This window comes from Lycorma delicatula, chromosome 4 (assembly GCF_047948215.1).
Source record: "Lycorma delicatula isolate Av1 chromosome 4, ASM4794821v1, whole genome shotgun sequence".
NCBI lineage: Eukaryota > Metazoa > Arthropoda > Insecta > Hemiptera > Fulgoridae > Lycorma > Lycorma delicatula.
Window position 1 is genome coordinate 144,418,611 of NC_134458.1, and position 26,075 is coordinate 144,444,685.

At 26.5% G+C, this 26,075-nt stretch overlaps 1 long non-coding RNA gene across 1 annotated transcript in view; it reads left to right on the forward strand.

Annotated features, from left to right (window-relative positions):
- Positions 1-326: 326 nt before the first annotated feature.
- Positions 327-26,075, forward strand: part of LOC142322951 (uncharacterized) — a 1,078,737-nt gene continuing 1,052,988 nt past the window's right edge. Inside the window, exon 1 of the long non-coding RNA XR_012755972.1 lies at positions 327-420. This is a non-coding gene — a long non-coding RNA (uncharacterized LOC142322951). The remainder of the gene's footprint in view (positions 421-26,075) is intronic.

A 26,075-nucleotide genomic window follows, 5' to 3' on the forward strand; every position in this document is an offset into this window, starting at 1 on the left:
CCCCCGAAAAAAAAATTTGGTTGAGTTGGGGTAAGTTTGAATTGAGTTTGTAATATATCTTTATTGAGAAGATTGACGACCATACTATCACACCTTTCCGATGTGATGTCGGACGAAAAAAGAGAAAAAAATCTAGGAGGGATAAAGGGGACTAAGAGGTTTTGTGATCGATGATTCAGAAGTTGTAAACATAGAAACCTCCTCTGAAAAGAAACCTCTACTCACACCAGACTTTTAAGTGTGTGTGTATGTTGCCTGCCAGTGTGGTATTGCGCAGGGCATCGCCACTAAACTCACACTGTTTCAGTCACCGCCCGACATTCGGAGCGACGCCACCAATTCCGCTGCAGATTAGACGTCGCGACGCGAATCTACCGGCATCATAATCTCTGCCTCTTACTTTCATTTGGCAGTTATACGGTAAGAATTCATTTTTAAACTTTATACCGTTGCAATTTTTCAAAATTTTGTTAATATATTTCAATTAAAATAACATGCATAATTATAATTAACAAATTAAATTGTTAATAAAAAGCGTAGTATTAGAGGAAAGGTTATGTAATTTTTTCTTGAAATACACAAAAATAGTAAAACTACGGCAAATTAAAAAAAAATTCAATATAATTTTATTAAAATTATTTTACAACTAAAATGTATCACAATTTTTCATGCTTGTAATATTTACTTTTTTAGGTTATTTAAACTATACAGTTTTTTAGCTGAAAATAATCCTACTGTTCTTATTTAGGCTTACCGTGACATAGAATAGAAAAAAAGCTCTACCTTAGAAGTTATAATAAAAAATTAAATTTAAAAGAGGGGATTATTAACAAAATAAATTTCAAGATATATATTTTTTTTATTTTATTAAAAACTTTCAAGTTTTAAAGAAAAATAAATCTATATAAAAAAAAAAAAAAAAATTAATAAAATGAAACATGCGTTTAATTTCTAGGGAAAAAAGTTTTCAATAAAAATTTGTACCACATAATACAAAATCATTCGAAAATATATTTGAAATATAATTTTTTTTAATTTTATTTTCTTTTTTATATTTAATAAAAGTGAAAATAATGCTCAATAAGTGTAAATCAGTAATAGTTAGGTATTTTGATTACAAAACAATCATTATATGAATAAAAAATTATAAAAATATAAATAGAAATTAGAATAAAAAAAAGCCCAAAAAAATTGATTAAATATAAAAACCGCTACTAATAAATCGTTAAAAGCCCAATAGTCCAATCTGTATTCAAAGTTAAATATAATATATTAAGACAAAACAATAATAAAGCTTAACTGTAGATGATTAAAACAGACAAAGTAAGTTTTGTAATTCAGTTAGTTTTAGTTTTTTAGTAGTTAAGTTAGTTTTATTTTTGTTTTTTTTTTTATTCTATTGTGTAAATGGTAATAGGTAAAATTTTTTGTTGGTGAAATTTTTATTTAATGAAATTTTTTGTAAATTAATTTCAGATTTTTTTTTTAACTTTCTGAATCTTTATTTATTTTTTATTCATTTTTTAATATCTATTAATGACGACTGTGCAACAATTGATAGTTGCAGCGATATATATATTTTTTATAAATGGTTATTCAGCTTTCTTCTTTCTATGTTATTTCAATTAACATTAAATTTGAAAAATTAAGATAACGAAAAAAGTCTACACCTACAAAGAATAGAAAAAAACTTTAACTTAGAAGTTATAAGTAAAGAAATAAAATTTAAAAGAGGGGATTATTAACAAAATAAATTTCAAGATTTTTTTTTTTAATTTTATTAAAAAGTTTCCTCCTAGATATTTTTTTCTCTATTCATAGTCTTACATAAAGTAATGAAAAGTCTACACAAACGAGAATTTAAAGGATTTTAAATTTTGAGCTACAAACCTTATTATGAATTTAATACAAAGTTTGAAACGAAATTTAAATCAGTGGATATATAATGAGTTGGATTAAATTTTAACCCAGATTTCTAAAATACAATTTGAAGAAAAATTACTGTTATTTACAAATGAAAAATTATATTTGAGTTAATATCAATAAAAATATAAAATCATTTTTGTTAGCTGATTATATTTTTATCATATCGGTTATCTTGAGGATAAATCTGTTACGAAATAAATTCTTGAATTTTTTTCTTGTAAAAGTATTTATATTAAACACATGCTCAAAGTTTTAATTTTTAGTTTAAAATACAACCAAATATAAGTATATCATAATAATATTATGCATTTTGTGGAACACTACATTATTTTCAGTGTTGTTACATGTAGGCAATTCGAAGAACAATTAACCGAATTTCGATTAACCACTACTTGTTCTCTGAATCCATTGTACGTAATGATATCATCCTATTTTAGTACAGATTACATAATCAGTAGAAATGAATGTTCTCTTTTCTTTAGTCGTAATAATAAAAAAATAACTGTTTAAACCATATCATAACTTACAACACTAAAATGAAACGGATACATTTCACGCATCTTTACTTATCCTTTAAATATAAAAGCTGCAATTAACTATTTGTTTTAATTATTTTTAGTATTTTGTCATATATATATAAATTTAGAATATATTTAAAAGGAATTATTACGATAACAAAAGGAAAGTAATTATCAGTTTTCGAGAATTCTTTACTACTGGAGATTTCCAACACAAAACAAAAAAAGTTTTAATTAAGTAACCTGTTTTTGAACATGGTGAATCTGAACGACCCTGAACGCTTAATAACTAGCTAAATTTTGTTAAAATTTATATTTGGATGAATAACAACGCTATATTTTATACATCATTTCAGCCACAAAAAATTTTCAATCTAGAACAAAAAGAAAATTTTTCTAAAAGAGGTTTTTATAAAATTGCTCCAAAGGTTTTTACAGAAGATTCCAAATCAAATCCAGCAAGAAAGGGGTGTTTCATGCACTTTAGTATTAATTTCTCATTCCATTATATAAAAAAGTAACATTTTGATGAAAGGATTTTTTTCCAATAGGAATGAATATGTTTCATAAAATTAAATTTCTTTTAAAACAATCAATTATTGCGCAAATTAAACTAATTTGTTTTTGTGAAATACGGTAAAAAGAGTAAAACTGTGACATTTTTTAATCTAATACTTTTCATTTAGGCTTTTGTTTTAAAATCTTGATTTTAAAACAAAATATTTAACATTTAAATAAAATTTTGTTAGCCTAGTTTACATTGATTCTTACAAACCTAACTTTTATAATTGTTTTCAAGTTTCTTATAAAATATGTAAAAACGGTTTTTTGTGAAATTCTCCCTATAAAACATAAAAGGAAAAAGTAGATATAAATTTTATTTTATTTAAATTTCATTTTAAACAGATTTGAATATAATCCATATTAGTACCTTGCGTACTAAAAAATACCTTAAGAATTATTTATATATATATATATATTGTAACCGGGCCATATTCATTGTAAATATTGAATAAATAAATTAAGTATATTTTTTAATTAATTTTGATTTAAATTTCATTTTAATTAAAATTCTATACTAAAGTTATAGTTTAAGTAATATTATAACCATAAACATGGTTAGGCTAACTTAGTCTATAGTTTTTATATGATAGATAAAATAAATGCATAAACAAACATGAAAGGTTAATGGTAGCATTAACCTATATAGAATCTAATCATTGAATATTTTAAGATAGTTACGTATAATAGTTACTATTACGCAATTGATTAAAAGATAATTGAAAATATTACTTGTATTTAAAACATGTTAAAAATAAACTGAAGTCAAATGTCAAGAAGTTATTATTTAATTAACACTCTATTGTTAACTATAGCTTGGGTGGGCACGACTTCCTTACTATTTTAAAACACCTGTTTAAAAATTATATGTTATATCTACAATGAAAAATGACGACAGTATATTTTCAAATTATTATTTTACCTTTGTTTTCAAGTTAACAAACGTGTTTTTTTTTGTTATTATAATACAAGTTAAGAAAAAGAAAAGTCTGTTTTAAGTTGTATTAAAAACAAGTTGAAGTACTTTCCTGATATTGGTTATTTATTCTTATATAGTGAAAAAATAATGATGTATGAAAATAAACAAAAAAGAAGTTTTAAGAAATTAAAAAACTGATATTTTCAAACTTTGAACGACTCCTGCACTTCCAATATTGCCCCAAAGTAATTTTTTGGGTTTCTTATACTACTATTATACCTAGAAAAACATAAAAAAAATCATTTAAAAATATGCAATAAATAAAATGATAGCTTTTTTGATTTTTGAGGAAGGGAGAATTTTGGGGAAAAATTTGTTTAAAAATAGTAAGATAAGCATGCATCATTTGCATGCTTATCTTACTAATTTAAAAAAGCGTAGTATAAAGTGGGATTGTATTTACAAAAGTTTGAGAAAATTGGCTCCAAAAACCTATTTACGCCCATGGCGATATTGATCAAAATTTTTACCAAAAACTCATCCCGTGTACACGAGTCTCTGTACTAAATGTCGTCAAAATCGGTTTATCCAGTCAAAAGTTATTAAGCTTAATACACGCAAACACAAGTACGTACGAATATTAACCCCCACTTTTTTTTGCAGTCCCTGGGTCATGAAACGTGGAAAAATTTAAAACAAAACCTTTACTCCATTTTGTGATTGTTTACAATATTTTCCTTTTTGCAGAACAGCTATACAGCTATAATGAAAATCCATTAAAATGAAATAAAATAGCATTAAAATGAAAATCCATTCGACGAAATTTAAAAACTTTAAAAACCTATATTTAAGATTTTTTCAAACAAAAACGACAATTTAAAAAAAAATTAAATATCCCTGTTAAATTTATTGTAATATATTTATTATCATCTTTCATTTTTAAATATTTAAAAAAAATATTTACTTAAATATTTTATAGCTATTTGAAAATATTTATCCGTTACTGAATTTATTTGATAATAAAAGAATAGCATGGAAATTATATTTAAATGTTCCTCCATTGAAATTCTACAATTTCAGATAAATCATTACTCAATAGAATGAGATCTTCAAAATCTTTTATCTCTTAGACAATGGACGACAATGGGATTGCCTAAAGATTTGTAACAATTTTCATAATTTTGACTTAAAAACAAACAAAAGTATATGATAAAATTATAATGGAGTTATTCTTTGTAAAAGCTTCAATATTAAAAAAAACTAAATCTTGAAAAATAACAATTTCTTGTAAATAAACAATTTTTTATTAATTTTTATTAAAGCATCAACCAATATCGCTTCTAAAACATATTTTAAGTTGATTTTTTTAAAATTATTTAACTATTAGTAAATAATTTGGGTTAAATTTGTTTTTTAAAAAAAATTAAAATAACAGTGACGGTGAGTTTCTTTCTCTTATATAATAGTTTAAATTTTCTAGGCTCATTAAATGAAATCTTTAGTTTACATAAAATAAAAATTCAGAGTTAGAACAAATCAGCACGTGGCTTACCAAATGAAAAGTAAGGGCAAATTAAATCATATCGAGTCACGTGACATTTATGATGAGGAGAGGTCAAACTGAATGGCATCTTTCACACGGATTGGGTAAGTTACCTTGGGTTATATCGTCGCCTGATGTGGAATGGCCAAGTGGTTGAAAAAAGGAAATAACTAAATATCAAGTATAGAGAACTAAACTGGTTGCTAGGTAGGTACTCACAGTTATCGTTATCTGATAAACCTGTTGATCTACAAAGTTATACTTAAACCAATGTAAACATATAAGATCCAATTATGGGGCAAGATTAAGATAATACAAAGATTCCAAAATAAACTGGTGAGGTCTATAACAGAGGTGCTATAGTTTGTTAGAAGCTCGGAAATTCATGAATATCAATGGTTGCCTTATGTTTACGAAGAAACCCCCCAAAAATGACTCACGGTACAAACAAAGGTTAGATAAACATGCAAATTATCTGGCAGTAAATATATTGGACTATAGCGAGGAAATCAGGCAACTGAAACGTCTCCATGTACTAGACCTAGGAGATGAATGCAGAGGAGCGACCTGGACAAGACACCTAGACGAGAGAACACAGGATGACCCTGACATTATGTAGTGAATATCCCCATGGAAATCTACAAGTTAGTTTTATTTATCTCTAAATAATTATGTTTTATCTTTACTGTTATTTTCATATATCGGTACTGATGACATTTGTTTTCATTCTTCTTCGTGTGATTTGGAATTTATTTCTAGTGCCATATTAACTGTTGTTGAACTTTACATGGACCTCCTGTGCAAAGGCTTTTCTTACATATGTGGTAATTAAACCTTTGTATACTTTAATGAGGGGTTTTGACAGGGACCTCTCTTCATGTGTTTAACATGACTCAAATTTACTTATGGTCCCCTAAGAGGTACATATTATAAATACAGACAAACATAAAAAAAAAAGAAAAAAAAACTAAAAGTTGTTTTTTTTTCCTTTTCACGTGGTCATTAAGTGTTATTACTAATTAAACATTTATTTAATTAGGATATATAGATAAAAAAAAATCTGAGTAACTGAACGTTTCAAGACCAAAAAAAATATCAATTACTTTTAGTCTGCCAAAAAGATGTTATTCCAATGCAAAAAAAGTATTTTTTAGTTAAAAAAAATATTTTAAATTTAAATCCGTCTCTTAAGTTACCAATTGCATTAAAAAAACATAAAAATCTTAATTTTTTGATATCCCTGACTCTTTAATATTTTTTGGAAAAAAAATTAGCCAAAAATCTTCACCCCCCTAGACTTAAAAAATTTGAACTTTCTCCATTTAAAATTTTGGTTGTATTTTTTAAACAATTTTAAAAAGCTCTTTTTAATTTATTATTACTACTTCGGAATTATTTTCTTAAAAATTAATTTTACCTTAATGCTTCCCCTTGGTATAAAAGCCCCAAAAATGAAAATTAAAAATTTTAAAGGGTTGAATTTTGAAGTTAATTTGATTTGAATATAGAATTTTGAATTGGGGTTTCAAAATTTCTAATTTTTATTGCTCAAAACGTATTTAAAATAAATAATAAATTCATTCAAATAACTTAATACCCTCCTCTAATAGAAGATCTCCCTCATTAAAACAAAATTGAAAATCCTTTTTTAAATTTTCTTTTAATTTTTTTAAATCAATTTTTTTGAATATTTTCATCATAAAAAAGCCCCCTGCTGCATAAGTCGGCAAATTTAAAAAAAGTTGAAAACATATTTTTTGAAACTGTGATGCTAATACAGTAATATTAAAAATTTTGGTTATTACTTTTATTTTGTTGAGAATCTTGGCTTTAAATTTAAAAATTCAAATTAAGAGATTTAAGTATTATCAAACCAGGGATTTTATATAAAATAAGAGAAATCAATAATATGATAATTTATTAAGATGCATGTTTATATATATATATATATATATATATATATATATATATATATATATATATCGAAGAAGAAACCACTGAAGTTAAACTAATTAAATTTTTTTAAATTATTTATCATAAAGATACAAATAGAGCTTAAAGTGAATGAATTGAAAAAAAACATTCTGGCTACGCCGGAAAAATTAAAAAATGAATTTCATAACTTGACCGGCGTAGCTGGGAATTCATTACTGCAATTCATTGCTGAATTTATTACTGTTAATATTTTTATTATTAGTCTTTTATATTTTATTACTGGCTAAAAAAAAATGAAAATAAAATCATGATTACTTCAAATATAATCGAATCACATTAATTTATTAAAATCAATGTAATGATTTTTTTTTCTAATGAAAACATTTCTGACATTTAATTTTATTAAAAAAAAAAAATAATAATAATAAAAATAAAAGATCCAACAACAAAAAAAATTCGAAAATGAAATGGTGGAAATAACGCAAAAAACAACATGCAGAGAAAATGAAGAGGTACTGGGAAGAGAGAAAATAGCAAAGAAACAGAAATTGAAGAAGGTTGGAACGTTGTCCTAAATTAGCTGAAATCGAAAAGAAAAATCTAAGAAAATGTGCAACTTATTTTCAGATGAAATTTTCTACTAGTTCTACTGAAAAATATTTATGGGTATAAAAATATATTTTTAATAATAATATTATGCAAATGGTACATTCCCACAATTTGAAAATTCCTTATTTTATTTTAATTAAAATTTCTATACAAAGTTTTTGATTTTAGTTATTAAAATATATTTTGTTATTTTTACTTTGCTAGTCGAGCATTTTCGATACGAAACGACTGGATTAAATTAAAATTCCACCTCAAAAGTTTTTTTTTTTACTTCCATTTACTCGGAAAAGGAAGTATAGCAATCGTGAAAAATTTCGGTTTTCAGATTTCAACTGAAATATTCATTTTGATCATCTCTGAATCCATTTTGACTAGTTTCGGCGTGATGTCTGTACATACATACGTATCTCGCATAACTCAAAAACGGATAGCCGTAGAATGTAGAAATTTTGAATCTAGGACTCTTGTAAGATCTAGTTGTGAACCTCCCTTTTTTATTGAAATCGACTTTACCAAAAATGCCTAAAAACCAAATAATTTGGATTTTGGACTTTTTCTTAACTGCAGCAATAAGCAGCCCTCATTGAGAGGTTTTCAACGATATATCATAAGTGGTACTTATTTTCATTGGTTCCAGAATTATATCCAAAGAAAATTTTAATTAATGAAATATTTAGTTCTTACAATGGGAAGGCACATCGGTTTGAATCCGACTTCATTTCTTTTTTAAATTTAAATATATTCATTTATCAATAATTATTTACCTCTTATTGTAAAAAAAATGTAATAAATAATAATTCAATAAAAACTACAAAAAATATTAGGAAAAAAAATCATAAGTTATTAGTGAAAGAAAATTTTATGTACTTTTCATTTTAAAAAAAAAGGGTATATGTAATTTAATAAGCGTACAAGGAAGTCATATGGTAACTACATCAATTTTGTTTTTGTTGAAAAATTCTCATTATTCTTTTTCTCAATTCAAAATAAAATTTCCGCTTTTGAAATTCGAAAGTGTGTCTACATTATATCTCGAAAACAGTCTAATCTATTTTAACGATATTTATTAGGGAATGATTTTCCATTTCCAATTCTTGATCAGATTATAAATTATATAAATAAATTATACCCTTTATGTATTTAATGAAAATTTTTCAATGCTTGTTTTTTATTTAAAATCCATAAAATAATATACCTCTAAAAAGAAATATATATATATATTTTAAATACCAGAGTTTTATAAAATGAACTTTCAAATTCGCAGATTTATTAGAATTCTACTACTATTTCAAATTCAGATCGATGAAGTTAGACATTTTACATATTATTATTATTTTTTATTCTAAAATTAATTTACTTATCTTTGAAATTATTAAATACATACTTTTTGAAATGAAGAATCATTTAACTACGTCATATATTTTGTCGTTATTATTTTGCTTTAAGTGATAAAATTTTAAAAAGTTGTAAACCTCATTAGAGTGGTAAAAGAAGTATACATTTAATTATTTTTCGAGAACAATACTTTTTAAATTTATTAATTGTTTTTTACTGATGAACTAATTCACCACACAAACTTACAAAGAAGCTTTTATGTGTTAATGTGAAAATGGAAATGTGTAATGTATGAAGAAATTCAAGGCCTGACCGGGTTTAGAACCGGGACCTCCAGATGAAAGGCGGAGATGATACCATTTCGCTACTGAGATCTACAATTTTTAAGAAAATGTAAACAAATATTTTTGATTAATTAAAGAAAGCAATAACATTTTAAAAGTTAAAAAAAGTAACTCCTACCGTTAAAATAAGAAAACCAAAAAATATTTTCATCTGTAGCAGTTTAAACTGCATTTATTAATCTACCTTGATGAAAAAACCTTAATTCAAACTTGAATTTTGTAATGCTTCAAAATATAATTTTTATATAATAAATTAATTGGAAATTCTTTATATAATCACTTCTATTAAAGATAGAAATAAAAAGAAAGTTATTTAATATTTAAAATGCAAGGCGATGATTAATTTTATGCAACATGGTAGTTCAGATATACTTATGAAATTTTCTTTCTTGAAGATTTTTTTTAATAGTTTTCTAATTTGGTTTTAAATGATGAATACAAAAAAGAAAAATGATTTTTCCCATGGTGATGGCGCACAGTTTTTCCTTCAGTAATTTAATTTTTCTAATCCTTCTGATTAAACTATAGTAGATGACAAGCTATCAGTCCACAATTCCAAAGAAAAAATAATTCTGTGAAGATAATGAAATATGCTTAATAATTTTGTGCGGTTCAAAATTAATTTGTTGTCACTGTTCAATAAGTTGATAAAATTATTAATTTGAATCTTAAAACGTCTTTTTTAAATTAAATATTTATTTTTAGTCTCCTTTAGTAATATAATAATATTCTCCTTTCGGCAGAATATAATTATGTACAATAAGATCACTTTTAAAAAAATTTTAATTAAAAAATTAATTAAATTCTGATTTTTGACTTTTTCCTTTAAATAAAGTTGAATTTGATATCTTTAACTAGTAAAATAAAATATGTTAATTATATATAATTTTTCTATACTATTTTAAGTATATGTTATTTGCATACTTAAATCATCATATTGGCCTAATTCGAGCACTCCTCGTGTTATTTTACATAAATATTTGCATTGAAAAGGTATTACTGTATCAACTGAATAAGATACTCCCACTGTTAAAATTACAAAATATTTAGTAACATCTTTGTGTTTCAAATTACACGAGTAGTTTATTGAATAATCGAAAAAAAATTTAACTACGATTTACAAAAACAATACAATTTACAATTTTTTAACAAAAAGTAAATTCTCTCTTACCTGTTTTTTAGACTGATGAATTAATTCATAAGATAAGTTTGTACGTGGCAACATAGAAATATAATTAATGCCATGTCTGTCCGGGATTCGAGCTCGGGATCCACGAAGGAAAGGTAGAGACGCTACCACTCCGTCATTGATATCGGCTTTTTAGGTATAAAAATTACTACTTATTAATGATTATTCATTTACCATACTTAAATTACCCTACAATTAATCTTACATAATAAAAATTACCACTATTTTCTGTCATATTTTGAGCGTATAATTACTTTAAGTATTTTAAGTAAAATTATTCGACACAGTTCTTTTTCTATAAACAAAATATTCGGGGATTGCTAATTATGTGAACAATTCTTATTACTAAAGCAAAGGAATGTAAATCTTCGCAAAAAATTTTATACATAGTCAATTAGAAAGGAATAATAATTTCTTTATGTTGCTGTCTTTATCACTCGGCGATGATATCAATTTGAAATGTAAACGTCTTTTTAACTATATCTCTATAGCATATTCAAATGATTGTAAAGTTATTAAGGAAGTTTTATTGAAAACGTTTTATTACAGATTTAGTTCGGTGTGTCTTCAAAAAACTAAAAGTTTTAACCGATAAAATGTATTTTTTTACAACTACAGAATATTTTTACATTACAGTTAGACAAAAACTCAAAAGTTACATATATATCAGTTGGTTTGATGGTTTACTTCATTACTTACTATTCTGTACTCATCTTTTAACTTTAACATAATTATAAATATTTTATTTATTTATTCACAAAGTAACATCAGGCTTACGTCCAATTATAAAAAATTCCAAGCCGGAAAATTACGAAATGAAAAGCAAAGACGCCCAAAAGATCAGTACAATTATAATTACAGCCGATTTAAATTTACCTTATACCTTATGTTACAATTACAATTAATAAAGTATGGATCTAAATTTTCCTAATCTGTTAAAAATTTTAAAACTCCGTAAATATTTCCTACATATCTAAAAAAAAACACGAAAAAAATGGTAACATATTAATTTTGTTTAGGTAGACTGTATTTTTTCACTTCTGCCCAAAAAGAAGTATAATGTATTTTTGGTGTATATATGTACGTTTTTACCACCGTAGCAGCTCAACGGCTGAGCCGACTTAGATATCTGACTTCGCGTTGGAATCCTATGTTACTGGGAGTGTCTTGGGCTATATAAAACAAAATCAAATTTGTAGCTGATAAACCTGGTTGGTATTATTTTGCTTTGAATGACCCCACGTTGGAATAATTACGTTACCGTAAGTATCATAAGCTCTATATAAAATCACAAACGTCAAATCTGTAACTGATAACCTGGTTGGTATTATCTCTAACATGTTTTATCATATCTCGTTATTTCTGTTTAACTTCTACGTTTTTTTTTCTGAATTGAAGGCACTTTGCATAAGAATTTCTCTGGCTACATTTTGGAGGCCGCTTAAGGTAAGATTGGGGATAAAACTACGATATATGCATTAATACCTACAAACTTGCAGGTTTTCTTCGGTGGTACTTAACATCTCCCTACAAAATGAAGAAGATGTAGACAAAACATTTTTTATAATTATGAATTTTGGCACTGAATATAAAAATTATAAATATAAAATATCATAGTTTTTGAAAAACTTATTATATTTGTCAGTAATCTAAGTATCACATCTTAACCGCAAGAATTCCTACGCAAAAAAGGAGTGTAATGTATTTATGGTGTATCTACGTTCCACCGTAGCAGCTCAACAGCTGAACCGATTTAGATTCAAGACCCCGCGTTGGAATCCTTACTTTACCGGGAGTGTCATACATACATATATATATGCGTGTGTGTGTGTGTATTTGTTTGTTTGTTTGCTTGTAAATAAATTTAAACAATTTGAAAACAAAATTATAATATATACAAAATTGTTATCCGTACGCTCTTCAATTTTCCTTTATTAGTAATTGTCCCATATTAAAGAGCAATGTTTGTCAGCAATATTTTTTGACAGTCGTTTTTTTTGACAATCTTTTTTTTATTTATTTATTTAAAAATATGACTAATATGACTAATATGACTGCTTGTATTCATGGCAATTTGGTATAATTCAAAATATAATAAATTATTTTGAAATGTTACTAATTAAATTTATTGCAAGTTTAAATCATTGCTGAATAGTTTGTATCTTGATTCAACAATTTTCTTAAAAATCGGACAAGCTATTTATATTAAAATGAAAACAAAGTAGGATATATGATTCAATGTAAAGAAAAGTTATTGGATAGGATAAAAGGTTTTTGCAAGGATTAGGAGGCTCCATTAGACTTAATGTGCAGCCACAGAACAGGAAACGTACTCCCTGAGTAGATCCAAAGTCAGAACCCTACCGAATAACACTAATAATCATTTCATTATCGAGTAGGCGGAACCCTTAGTAAATAGGGATCTTGTAGGGTTAAACCTATACCCACAGAACATATAATGGGGAAGAATGAATCAACGATAAGGAAACGGGTGAGAGGTAAGGAATGGCGGTCTATCCTTCGGGTTAGTTTACCGTCTTGTAGACGATCAACTTATATCGTTAAATTAAGTTTATGGATATTCAATAAGGCATCATTGGTGGCTTTCATAGATATCTCCAGATTGGCTGGTTGATGGCACCAACGACGACCCATTTACCTTTGAAGTATAACTAGTACGTGATTAAAATAATTGCCAATTCCTTGAAGATTATTTTAACGCACCAGAAGTATAACTAATGAAGAACTATCTACGAAACCTTTTCAGTAAATTATTTTAAAAAGAGAACAAATAATCTAATATGGAAGCCACATACCTCTACTAAAATGATATAACGATTAGTAATCGTAGGCTTACCATTAAGTTTCACAAACATTTTGAACAAAATTTATTAAAATTGAATAAAAAGAATAATTTTAATGGCTGTTATTTATTGTTTCCATGATATATTTATAAATATTAGAGCTTTATCAGATCCAAAAACAAATAAGTAAATAGATAAATAAGTTAATAAATCGCAAAAAGAAATTGTAATTTAATTTGAAAAAAAATCAAATTTTTAGAATAAATTAAGTAGAATAAAAGATTTACTATTTTTACTGTTAAAAAAAAGCTCAAATTAATAAAACGGTAGTTAAAAATGGAATAAAAATCATAACAATGAGAGTTATTGTGTAAAAGTAATTATTTAGCCATAAACAAACTAATCATTAAGTAAAAAAAAATATTGGAATAAAAAAAGAGATTTTTTAAAAATACTTTCATAATTTTATAACGTCATTTAAAAAAAAAAAAATTACAACATAAGCAATTCATAAAAATATTTCTACAAATGGAAAATGATGGCCAGGCATACATAAAAACTTTTAAATAGTCTTATTTAAGAAATGATTGTAACCTAATCATCCTTCGAGTTTTATAATTATTAATGCACCAAACATAAACTCTAAGTTTATTATCACTTGGTGAATTTTAAATGTAAATTCTGTAGCGTATGAAAAATTCCATTCCGTTCCTGACTGGGATTCAAACCGTGACCTCCGTATAAAAGGCCGAGACGCTACCCCTCCATACACAGATCGGCAAAATTTATTTTTATGTCAGCACAGTTTGATTAAAAGTTAATTAACTATTTCAGAGTGATCTCTTAAACAGACACTATTATAGTCCGAGATGTTACACATGTTGTCACATGCTATAATGTTAAACAAATTGATGTATCAGAGTCATGTAGGTTTAAGTACAGTGAGTAATATTCTTTATTTTAGTAAAATAATAGAAAAGCTGTACGGAATAAATTTCCTAGATAAATATGTCATTAAACAAATGACTTCATTACTGAATAACAGCTACTTAATCGCGTCATAATGAAAAATAGAGGTCAATTGAATTGCTAAGGCAAGATGCTCTTCCAAACAATTTTCAGTACTCTTTTTGCTATATTAAAATATATACTAGCGCTTCCGATACGATAAATAATTAATATATTTTTATTGTATGACCATTTAAATAACAACAGAGTTTGGTGAAGTGAATTCCTAAGCAGAAAAAAACATAAAATAAAATATTTATTTTCTTATTTTATAAATTACGTTTCGATGTATTTATTTTATATCTAGCTACAATATTTTTTATTATATAATACAATTTTTATACTGAAATACATTATTAATAAAACAAACAAATATATTCAATGATTTATAACTGCGTATAATAAAAGTATTGCGTGTGTTTAATACAACCGAGGTCTGTAAATGAAGTAATGAGACTGGTTCAGAAAAACCTTTTATTTACAATCCAATTATACATGGACTCTATCACTTTCGAAATAGTTCCCTTGGGAAGCCACGGAATGTTTCAAACGGTTTTCCCACACTTCATAGCAGTGTTGGAATTCAGAAACCGGAATATCATTCTGATGATAGGTACATTTTTTAAATGTTTTCTACTATTCCAAAATGGTGTCCTTTGAGGTTTTTTTTAAAGTCGGGAACAGGAAAAAGTCGCAGGGACTCAAGTCAGGTGAATAAGGTGGTTGAGGAACTACAGGAATGATTTTCTTTGCCAAAAACTCACTAATTGGGAGTGCAGTGTGAAAAAGTGCATTGTCATGATGCAGCATCCAGTTGGTCTTTGATGGCTGGTCTCACGCGGGCAACTCTTTTCCGCAATCTTTCAAGAATTTCTCGGTAAACATGTTGATTTACAGTCTGTCCTGTAGGCAAAAACTCCTTATGGACAATGTCATTACTATCGAAGAAACAAATTAAAGTTTTGATTTGATTCATGATGCTGCATCATGACAATGCACCTTGTCACACTGCGCTTTCAATTAATGTGTTTTTAGCAAAGAAAAACATTCCAGTAGTTCCTCAACCACCTTATTCACCTAAATTGAGTCCCTGTGACTTTTTACTGTTCCCGACTTTAAAAAAAACATCTCAAAGGACACCATTTTGGAACAGCAGAAAACAAAAAAAAATGTAACCGACCAACTGAAGGATATTCCGATTTATGAGTTCCAGCACTGCTATGAAAAGTGGGAAAACCGTTTGAAGTGTTACGTGGCTTCCCAAGGGAACTATTTCGAAGGTGATAGAGTCCATGCTTAATTGGATTGTAAATAAAAAGTTTTTCTGAACCAGTCTCATTACTTTATTTACAGACCTCGTATGATTCATCGATTCAAAAATTGCTCAAACAGTATATAAATTATACAACTGGAATAAGTAGCCTTACGACATAGAAACAATTTCATTTTTTTACGAAGTAAGTAAACAATCAACATTCAGTGTGATACTATAAAATTTTCAGTATCATTACAAAATTCCTAGAGAAACAAAAATTTAGATAACGTATGGGAAATGTTTTACATTTATTTTAAAGATACGTGTTTGCTGATGAGTTTAAAGCTTAATGACTCGCATCATAATAAAGGAAAAATAATTAAGGATAGTCCTAATTACTTTTCTTCTCCAATTCTAATAAATATTTAGTTAATATATTAAGTAAAGGGCAAACAATATTTTCTATAATAAAATAGTACCATTCTTTGGTTGGTGGGAATAAATCTAATATTAAATTACGTTTATTAATTAAATATAATCATTATACATTTTATAGTTTAAAAAAAAGAAAAAAAAACATTTTATGCTACAGTTCAAATAAATTTAATAAATTAATTAAAGCCTGCATAGTAATTTATTACATCTAGATAAACTTTTTCTATAAAATTATTTTTCATGTTTTTTAGAGTTTATTTTTACATGTTTATTACAGCAATTTTCCCCTTTATTGCAGTTAATATAGCAGTTATTTTGCAATAATTTTGTTATTGAAACTACCACTCAATTTCCATCTTGATAATATTTATATATACATAGTCTTTTACTTTTCATGTCAAAACTAATCTATTATACTTTTTATTAAATTACACTTTAAAAAAAAAAAATAATAATAATTCTTGAAACGGCAGATAACCGAAATATCTTTTCTTAAAAATAAAAAAAAGGCTGAAATGAGAACTTTTCAATTACTGGATAGTTTAAAGGGCATATTTAAAAAAAATATTAACAGATTTTATTTGGGAGTACAGTCGAATTAAGTTAAAAGATAGTCAGAAAAGAGAATTTTCTCTTAGCTTTCTTCGTTTTTATTTTCCTTTTTTTAATTTCAATAATTAAATAAAATTATGAAATTTGATAAAAAACAAACATAAAAAACCTTTAGGAATAAATTAAGATCACTTCTAACTTTTTATAGTTGTTTTAAAGAGAGTTTTTAAGCTTCATCGGGAGAAACATAACTCATCTAGTTTAATTTACCATTAAGTTTGCAGCAAATTCTGCTTGGATAGAGAAGACTGATTATGCAAATTATCTGACTTTTAGCTATAAAATTTAGATATTCAAATCTGATAATGATTGCATTTTGTTGTGGTGAAGTTTTTAATATTAGATTAGTACCTGACAGCGTGATAAAATTAAGAAGTAATTACTCTTATGTTAATTAAAATTTTATTAGTTATAATAGGTTTTCTTTAATTACGTTAATAATCCTAAGTTTAATATATCGTTTACTTTGAAAATTAATAATATTGATTCAAATATTCCTTAATTATAATTTCCCAATAATTTTCCAAAAATTCATATAAATGAACGTAAAAAGAAATTGAAATATTTGTTTCTGTTTTTATGAGTCAAATAATTTTAGATAAATTCAATTGCATGAACGAAAATGTTTGAACTGATATTTCTCTTTTAATACAAAATGAAACTAATATTTTACTGCTACTTTAAAAAACTTAGTTACATTATGAAAAAAATACCGAATATTATGATACTTACTTATTTCTCTATCTAGTTGATTTATGCAACACTTACTTGGTTATAAACTAAGAAAAATATTCAATACCCCTTCAGTTTTCTATGACTAGTCATATTATGATTCATACGAGTTGAAATTAGAATCATTTGAAAAAGAAATATAGATCCAACTTATTTCTGTTACAAATTTTTATTTACAATCGGTTAGATTTTTATAGGACATTAAGTAAATTATATTATACATACAATCCCATTAAAAAGGAATCCCCATTGAAATTCTTCAAAAATTACATACTTGTACTAGAACTAGAACATACTAGTTCATACTAGAATTATTCTTTGTAACTGTATACTAGGGCATAACTGTATTTTCTTGTATACTAGGGCATACATGAATATACTTGTATATAGAACTTGTTAGGTTAGAACATGAAAAAGGTAGTTTTGAGGAACTGTACTATCAGTAGTTCAGTAGAAAACAATAAAAATAACAAGAATCATAAAAATAAAATATTAATGAAGCAATTAGAAAATAAAAAAATAAACCAAAATATTAAAAATGAAAGTGAAAACAGAAACAGGGATTAAGGGTGTGAAAGACTGATTAATACACAACATTCAGTCGCCTTCACTGCACTAAAGAGTTACTAAGGTACCCGAACGCACCAGAACGTGTACCCGCTTAAGTCTTCTAACATCCTCATCGGTGCCTAGTGGCTTACGTGGTCATTTAGCCAAGTTAACCACCGTTTAAAATATTAAATATGTTTCATATTTAAAATTGAAACGTTGTATTTCTTCCTTAACGTACCATAGAATCAAATATTTGTGGATTTCACTGTTTTTAACAAACCTCGGCGCCCCAGTTATACACCTCTCTGAAATTGCTGTATAATTTCAAAATTTGTCTCTCTTACTGTACCCCATTATTTGACGTCATATGACCAGATTGGTTTCAAATTTTCTGTGTATGAAAGTAGCTTATTAGACCAGAATCCAATTTAAAATTAAAGATTTTTTAATGCTCTTGGAAAAAAAAAATGTTAATATTCCATTTTTTTACAAATTTATTTATTAAAATAAATCTGCAGTGAGATTGTAGTTACAAAGATAAATGTTTAACTAAGAAAAAAAATGTTAATGAGATAAAAAATACTATCACTCTGCCGATATCGGTGACAAAGTGGTAGCGTCACGGCCTTTTACTTGAAGATCTAAGGTTCGAATTCCGGTCAGGCATTACATTTTTCATACGCCATAAATTTTCATTTTCACATTTCCACGTACAAGCATCTTTGTAAGCTTCTGAAGTAAATTACTAGTCAAAAAAAAAAGACAATAACAGGATAATCCCTCCCAGAATTAAACGATAAAGTTTTAGCAATTGCTAATTTTTGGAATTTTTTTTTGGAACAGGTTAAAGACAAGTATTTAAAAAATTATTTTTCTAATTTGTTTGATATTACATTAAATTTTATTTTTTAAGAGGCAGTCAATGCTTTAATAGTCAATGTTTTAATATTTACATCCCCCTTTACCATTTTTTTGTTTGCTGTATGATGAGAAGACTACATAACAAACCAGATAGTTGGTTATGTATGTTACAATTTTTTCCGCTTCCAATGCTAGGGGATCCTATCCTATCCCATTGGGAAGGAAAATTTCTCCCTAAAAAAAATTTCACCTGTTCTGTGATAGGATTAATCATATTCAGAAAGTTAAATTTCTTGACAGCCTCAACAATTTCAGCCAAAGTTAGATTGCTGCCCATCTCAGTTAAAACCACGTATTTTATTGTCGGAAAAGTAAGGGAACTTAATCTCTGAACCATCATTTACGTGCTTGATACTTTGAAAGTTTGCTAATTTAAATCAAACTGAATTAGATAAACATATTTCACTTTATACAGTACAGTCGTCTGTTTAATGCTGTAGCCCAAGGAATTGAACAAAAAAAATAAATAATAAAACTGTATTATTTTTATAGCTCAATACCTGAAAGGAAGAAAACTTGAAACACGGTATTTAAACGGAGATTATTCATTTAAATAGGAAATAGGTAGAGAAAAGAACAAAACGTTTAAAAAAAATCGGTAATAGTCAAGAAATATCTCAGTTCGAAATAATGGATGAAATTCAATAGAAGAAATGTTTTTACATAAAAAAACAGTTTTAGAAAGCAGTTTAAGAAAACCTTTTAAGAAATACAGTGATAAAACTTATTTGATTGCAATAACGGTGATTACTTTCAAGCTTTGTAAGTGTAAAATAAAATGAACAATCAAATTCAATTTGGAGGTAGTAAAAACAATATGTATTTTCACGCACGAGCGTGTTTATAAATGTTTATATTATAAAATTAAAGTTAATATCTTATTTGATTTACTAATATATAAAATTAGAAAGAAAAAAAATATCAAAAATGAACACAAATATGGGGCAAAAAGAACAAAAATTATATTAGTGAAAAACAATAATTATAGCAAAATGGAATTATAAAAGTTAATATACATTTAAAAGCCTATAAAACGATTAAGTTAAACTAATTTCTTCCAGCTTGTTATCTCATAAAAATAAAATAAATTTAAACAAGGACATTTATAAACTGTTTTGAATTATATGTAAGGCTAAAATTGAATGAATCTTATTTACAAGTAAATAATTATTATTATATCCTTACTTATTTTATAAGAAAGGATTAGACGTACATTAAATTAACATAATGACACCACTGGTTAAATTTATATAGTATGAAATTTATATAACTTCACACCATTTATAATATTAATTAATTATACAGAATAAATCTAGGTGCAGTTTAATTAATATTGACGTTAAAAGTACCGTTCGTATAAATCGCAAGATAAGAAAAGAAATTGATGTGACAACGATATTGTGGAAGATTTTCTTGCAAAACCTGTACTTAATTTGTTAAAGTACAAATAAAGTTATTAATTAAATGTAAAAGGATTACAATATTGTATAATACAGTGTAACAAAGTAGAATCTACGAATAAATTCGCATAAAATTTTCCAATTTCCATCGGTTTGAAAGTTTTCAATGTGCAAATGTGACGCAGCTAAGTAAACATAGGCTCAATAATAATTGTTAAGAGCTAATTTTTAGAATTGAAACTTGGAAATCATATTTCCAGAATATATTTTTAAAGCTGATTATGCTCTGAAAAATAAAATAGAAGATAAAGTAAAATAAGGCATTACACCCTTTTAAACATCTCTAACGAATTTTAAAAACTTCTCTAGTATATAGTCGAATTTTGATTCACTCATCTATATTATGTTTATCAACCTAATAAAATATTTAATGTTAAATTTTGGTGAATATTCGTATAATTTACTTTACAATTACGAAATACATATTTAGTGTAGTCCTAAACACAATAGAATAAATAACCCGCCGGGTTAAATAATGGGTAAACACGTCTTCGTAAAATCAGCTGATTTCGTGAAGTCGAGAGTTCTCAGATTTGAATCCTGAAAAAAAAAAAAAGATTTGAATCCTAATAAAGGTAGTTGCTTTTATTCTGATTTGAATAACAGATCGTGGATACCGGTGTTCTTTAGTGGTTAGGATTCCATTAACCACACGACTCAGGCATGGTCGATCTGAGTCTGTACAAGACTACACCTCACTCACACGTCATGAGCAAGGGTCGCTGCTGCCTACGGGCCCCGAATCCAGAAAGCTGCATACTATATCTGAAGACTTCCGAAATATTCATAAGAAATAAATAAATAGAATAAATATTTCAGAATCACCTTTATATATATATCACATTTTTTGAAGTAAATTAATTATCTAAATTAATATAGAGAAAAAATTAGTTTTGAGAGAGTTCATAATCTCCACGCAATTATGAAAATTAGTCATTAATTTTTTATGTAATATACATATAACATTTAATATTGTATGCATTTCATGATGCTGATAAATTCAGTAAATACAGGCATTAATTTAATTGTGTATACACTGAGTACAAAAAAGTTGTATAAAGGAATAATTATTAAATTTGAATAGTCGTACTATTAGAGTACGTTACTTGTAAAAGTTTATGAAATCCACACTGGTAACGTTCATCCTGAGTTTAGATAAGAGTAAATGTTGTACTAAAATTTGTTTAAGAGTTTGTTGTGAAGCATTTATATAATGAAATAAAATTGAAGTTTTGTCTGTACGTTGGTTATAATATGTTTGTTTGATAATATCTTTGCTATTTAAGCAAAATTTGTGTAAACTCTCTCATTATCTAAATTGTTGACTGCCTCTTAGGGTATTACTCTAGAAGATTCTGACCGACTTAATCGAAACTTTCTGAATGAACTTAACAACTGAGACTATACAGAACTAGACTGTTAACTTAGTATTAAGTGTTTAGAAACAGAACAACAATTTTGATGATTTTTTTAAATTTCTGTTTTCTCCTTCACAGTGAACTTAAACTTAAAAGAAGGAAAAAATTTAAATCCGTACTTAGGACTCATCTTTTTTTAAAAAAAAACCCTATAAAATTTTTATAGGTTTAAAATATTATGAAATTTAGATTGGAACTTTTCATCCCGGATAAAATTTAAAAGATGCGTTTTAAAATATTTAATTAGATGACACATTGTTTTCCCTTAAAATGTAAAAGCTTTATTTTATAATCAATACAATTAGAATTGATTCTATATAAAGACTTGAAGAAAAAAAAACGATAAAATTTAAAAAAGAAATAATTTTAATTTTGTTATTTTTCCGACGTGCTTTGCTCTTTGTGAAATTGTTTTGTTGTAATTTATTTCCTGAGGATGATGTAGTTTAGAAAAGGTTTTATCAAACTAATATTACTTTAAATCCAAGTACGCGAATAACAAAAAAGTAATTTCTCTTTACTGGCTACTCAAGAATGTGTTGTGTACAAATTAAAATTAAACCAGTTATTATTGAAAGGTCTAAGAGTTTCCCGAACTAACATTCTTATTAATAATGTTTAATTTTATTTCTTAAGCTGTTAAAGATTATTAATAAATATAAGTTGATATAATCTATTTACCACATGATTTAGCGGTGTTATGGAATTTTTTTAGATATTTTTAATAAAAAGATTATTTTTTCCTCCATTTTGGGGTCTTATGCTTGATTTACAGAACTTATGTATATATAAATATATATTATGAATTTTAGTAAACCATTAGTGCGTTTGAGCCTACTAGATAGCTCACACCATTATTGCGTAACGATATTATTCCAAACTTTAAGTTTTGCGCCCATTTTGAGGTGAACTAGTCGGCCGATCGTAACCTCTCGTATATTTCTGTAATACGCAGCAAATTGCTGCCTTGACGATGTAAATTAAATTTATTGAGTGTGTTATATGTTTTAGTAGTTGGCGGAGTGAGCCTACCTATTTTAGAAATATATGACAAGTGAGCGATGGGACACGAAGGAAATGGTGTGCGGCACCACTCTTAGTTCGTTCACTCTATTAGGTTAGCTCTAGGAGCTAGTTAGGACATTTGTCGCTGAACTGATCGAGGCTCAGTAGCTGTTTGTGGCAAAGACATTCGGTCTTATGCTTTTTAGGGCGACCGATGGGGAGGTGGCCGGAGAAATGCAAATCAATCCTCTAACGTTGCTTAATCCGAAAAAAGAACAAAAATCCGAGAAAAAAATGTTCACACAGATACACACATACAAACTGAATTCAATAACGAACTGTTATATTGTTATAACAGTAATATACTTAGTGTTTAAAAACATTGGTTTACTAAAACAAAAAAGGAAAACCGTAACGTTGTAAAACGACCTAAGTTAGGGAAATTTTTTTACTACATATTCGAAGTGTTCCCTTTCTTTTTCTAAATTTTTCGTTTTTTCAATTTCATACTATTCAAATATATTCCGATCTTGGATATGTATTGTTTGATTTTTTTTCACTCGCTACAAAAATTCATTCATATATTCGCGTACATAGTTAATTTGTCCGTAAATTAATAATTTAGGACAAATAATTTTGTATGAGGTTGACAACGTATGTATACACAGATGTCTGAGAGTTGGTTTGAAAAAGTTCATTCATTCTGTTAGGTTATAAACAATTTTACTCAAAACAAAGACGGTTTTAAAAACAATAAAAAAATAAATTAAGAGAAAAAACACAATTTTAAACAAATATGAAATTAAAACAAATGTCTTTAAAATACACAAATAATAAATACATACATATAAACTAAGTATACAACAATTCCAGAGGAAGTGAAAGAACTTCCAACACTAGGGCGAAAAGAAAAACACTGGATCTTTTAACAATTTGTCTCTTTTGGGAGAAAGAATAATGAATCAAATTTGAGGCAATTATCTTAGTATTTCTTTTTATAGACTTTTTTAACATTCCCCTATTTTTATGATGGGTTATTTTATTATGCACTGTTTGAGAATATTTTTATCAAAAACTTTCTGCGTATGAAAATTTTAAAATCGATTTTGAATCGGTTTTAGAGGAAAATTTTTTTTATTTAAAGTTAATTTTTTAAATAAGAAAATTTAATTATTCGTTGGGGATATTTTATCCCTATTATTCAGGAAAAAATAACAATGATAATTAATTTTTTCACTTCCTTTCGTAGAAAAGTTTTTTGTGAAATTTTGGACCACAAGAGCTGTTCTACTTAACTTTCACAGATAAACACATGTACACGTGTGTGCGTGCACACACATGCGAGCACACACACACAGAGTCACACACACACACAATATAGCTATTAAAAAAGGTTCGAAAAACTGTTCTGTGAAGATTTCAAACTTCTAGGATTTATGAAAACTAAGTGGCAGCTTTCAAATTAAAACATCAATTTTAGATAAACCGAATTTTTTATTCATAACAAAATAGCTGTTAAAAATTATTGTTAAACAGCTGTTCAAATTAAATAAAAAAAGAATTAATAATTAGTCATAACCATGACTATGAGATGACATCATCTCATTTTAATCATTTTTACCAGCTATTTTGTAATGAATAGAAATTCGGTTTATCTGAAATTGATGTTTTAATTTGAAAGCCGCCACTTTGTTTCTATAAATCCTTCAAGATTAAAATTTTTACAGAACATTTTTAGAACCTTCGTTAAAACGGCTGTAGAGTTTCAATGGAATCGGTGAGGAAATGGGCGAGTGATACTAAATCATAAGCGTATAACTTTTCGTCGGACCAAGGTGTATATATATATAAACTTGTTCCCTGAGAATGCATAAAGATAAGATAATTGCATAATTTACATACATAAGAAGTGATTTATTGCTACAATAATTCGGAAAGAGTATTTCTCCTAATATAAGAGCTCTTTCATATCCTTTTATTATGTAAATTCATTTTGCCCTCACGAGTAAATTGGCATGATAAGTCAGTATTTTATTTGGTTATATTCTACAAAGAATTATTTGTTTATGATTTGACAGAATCTATTGCTGGAAAAGTGAAGGAAACAAGAGAATTCTCACTTAAAAATATAATTTTACCTAAATTTGAACGTCTGAGAAAAAAGGATTACATTTGTAGGTTTTGTTTTTATTAAATGTATTGTCTTTCTGAGAATAATCTAATAACTTTTCTTCTATTAAACGTTTCTTTATGATAAAAATTAACTTTCTTTTTCTAAAAGAATATTGAAAATTAACAACATTTAAGTAAATCATATATATTTTTTGCGAAAGTATAAGTTTCACCAAAGGAAATTTTAAATCTATCATATACAATTTATAATTAACATTAGTTTCATATGAGATTCTGAAAATTTCATATCTCTGCTATCTATGTAAAATTATAAGCAGAATGAATTAAAATTTTTAGGAAGTTTAAATCTTGTTTTTCACTTTAAAAAAATTATATTAATATTTAGTATTTTCCAGTTTCTGATTGGACAGTAAAACTGAATAGACTCCGAATTAAATGCACATTTTTTTCAGTTTGATACGTATAATCAGAAAAAATCTTTCAATTCTACTGTATTAAAACACTATCATTTGATTCATAATGGGAAACGGTGAAATATTTGTATTTTAGTTTATCTTTGCCTGCTCAAAATTCTTCATTGATCGAAATACTGTAGACACTAAATTTAATATTTTAACAGAAATTTTACATTCCTAGCTGTAGCTTTATTGCTGATGCAGTAGCATATCTACTAAGGGAATGTATAGTAGCAATTGGGAAAAATTTTGGATAACGAACTTTTTGCAAATTTCAATATTTCAAGACCGCCTCCAAAAAAAACAAAAAAAAAACAAAAAAAATTGTAGAAATTTCCGAAAGATAAATGTTGGCCTATATTTTGATTATTTTTTTAGGTTGTTCTCCTGCTCTCCTGGGCCGGCT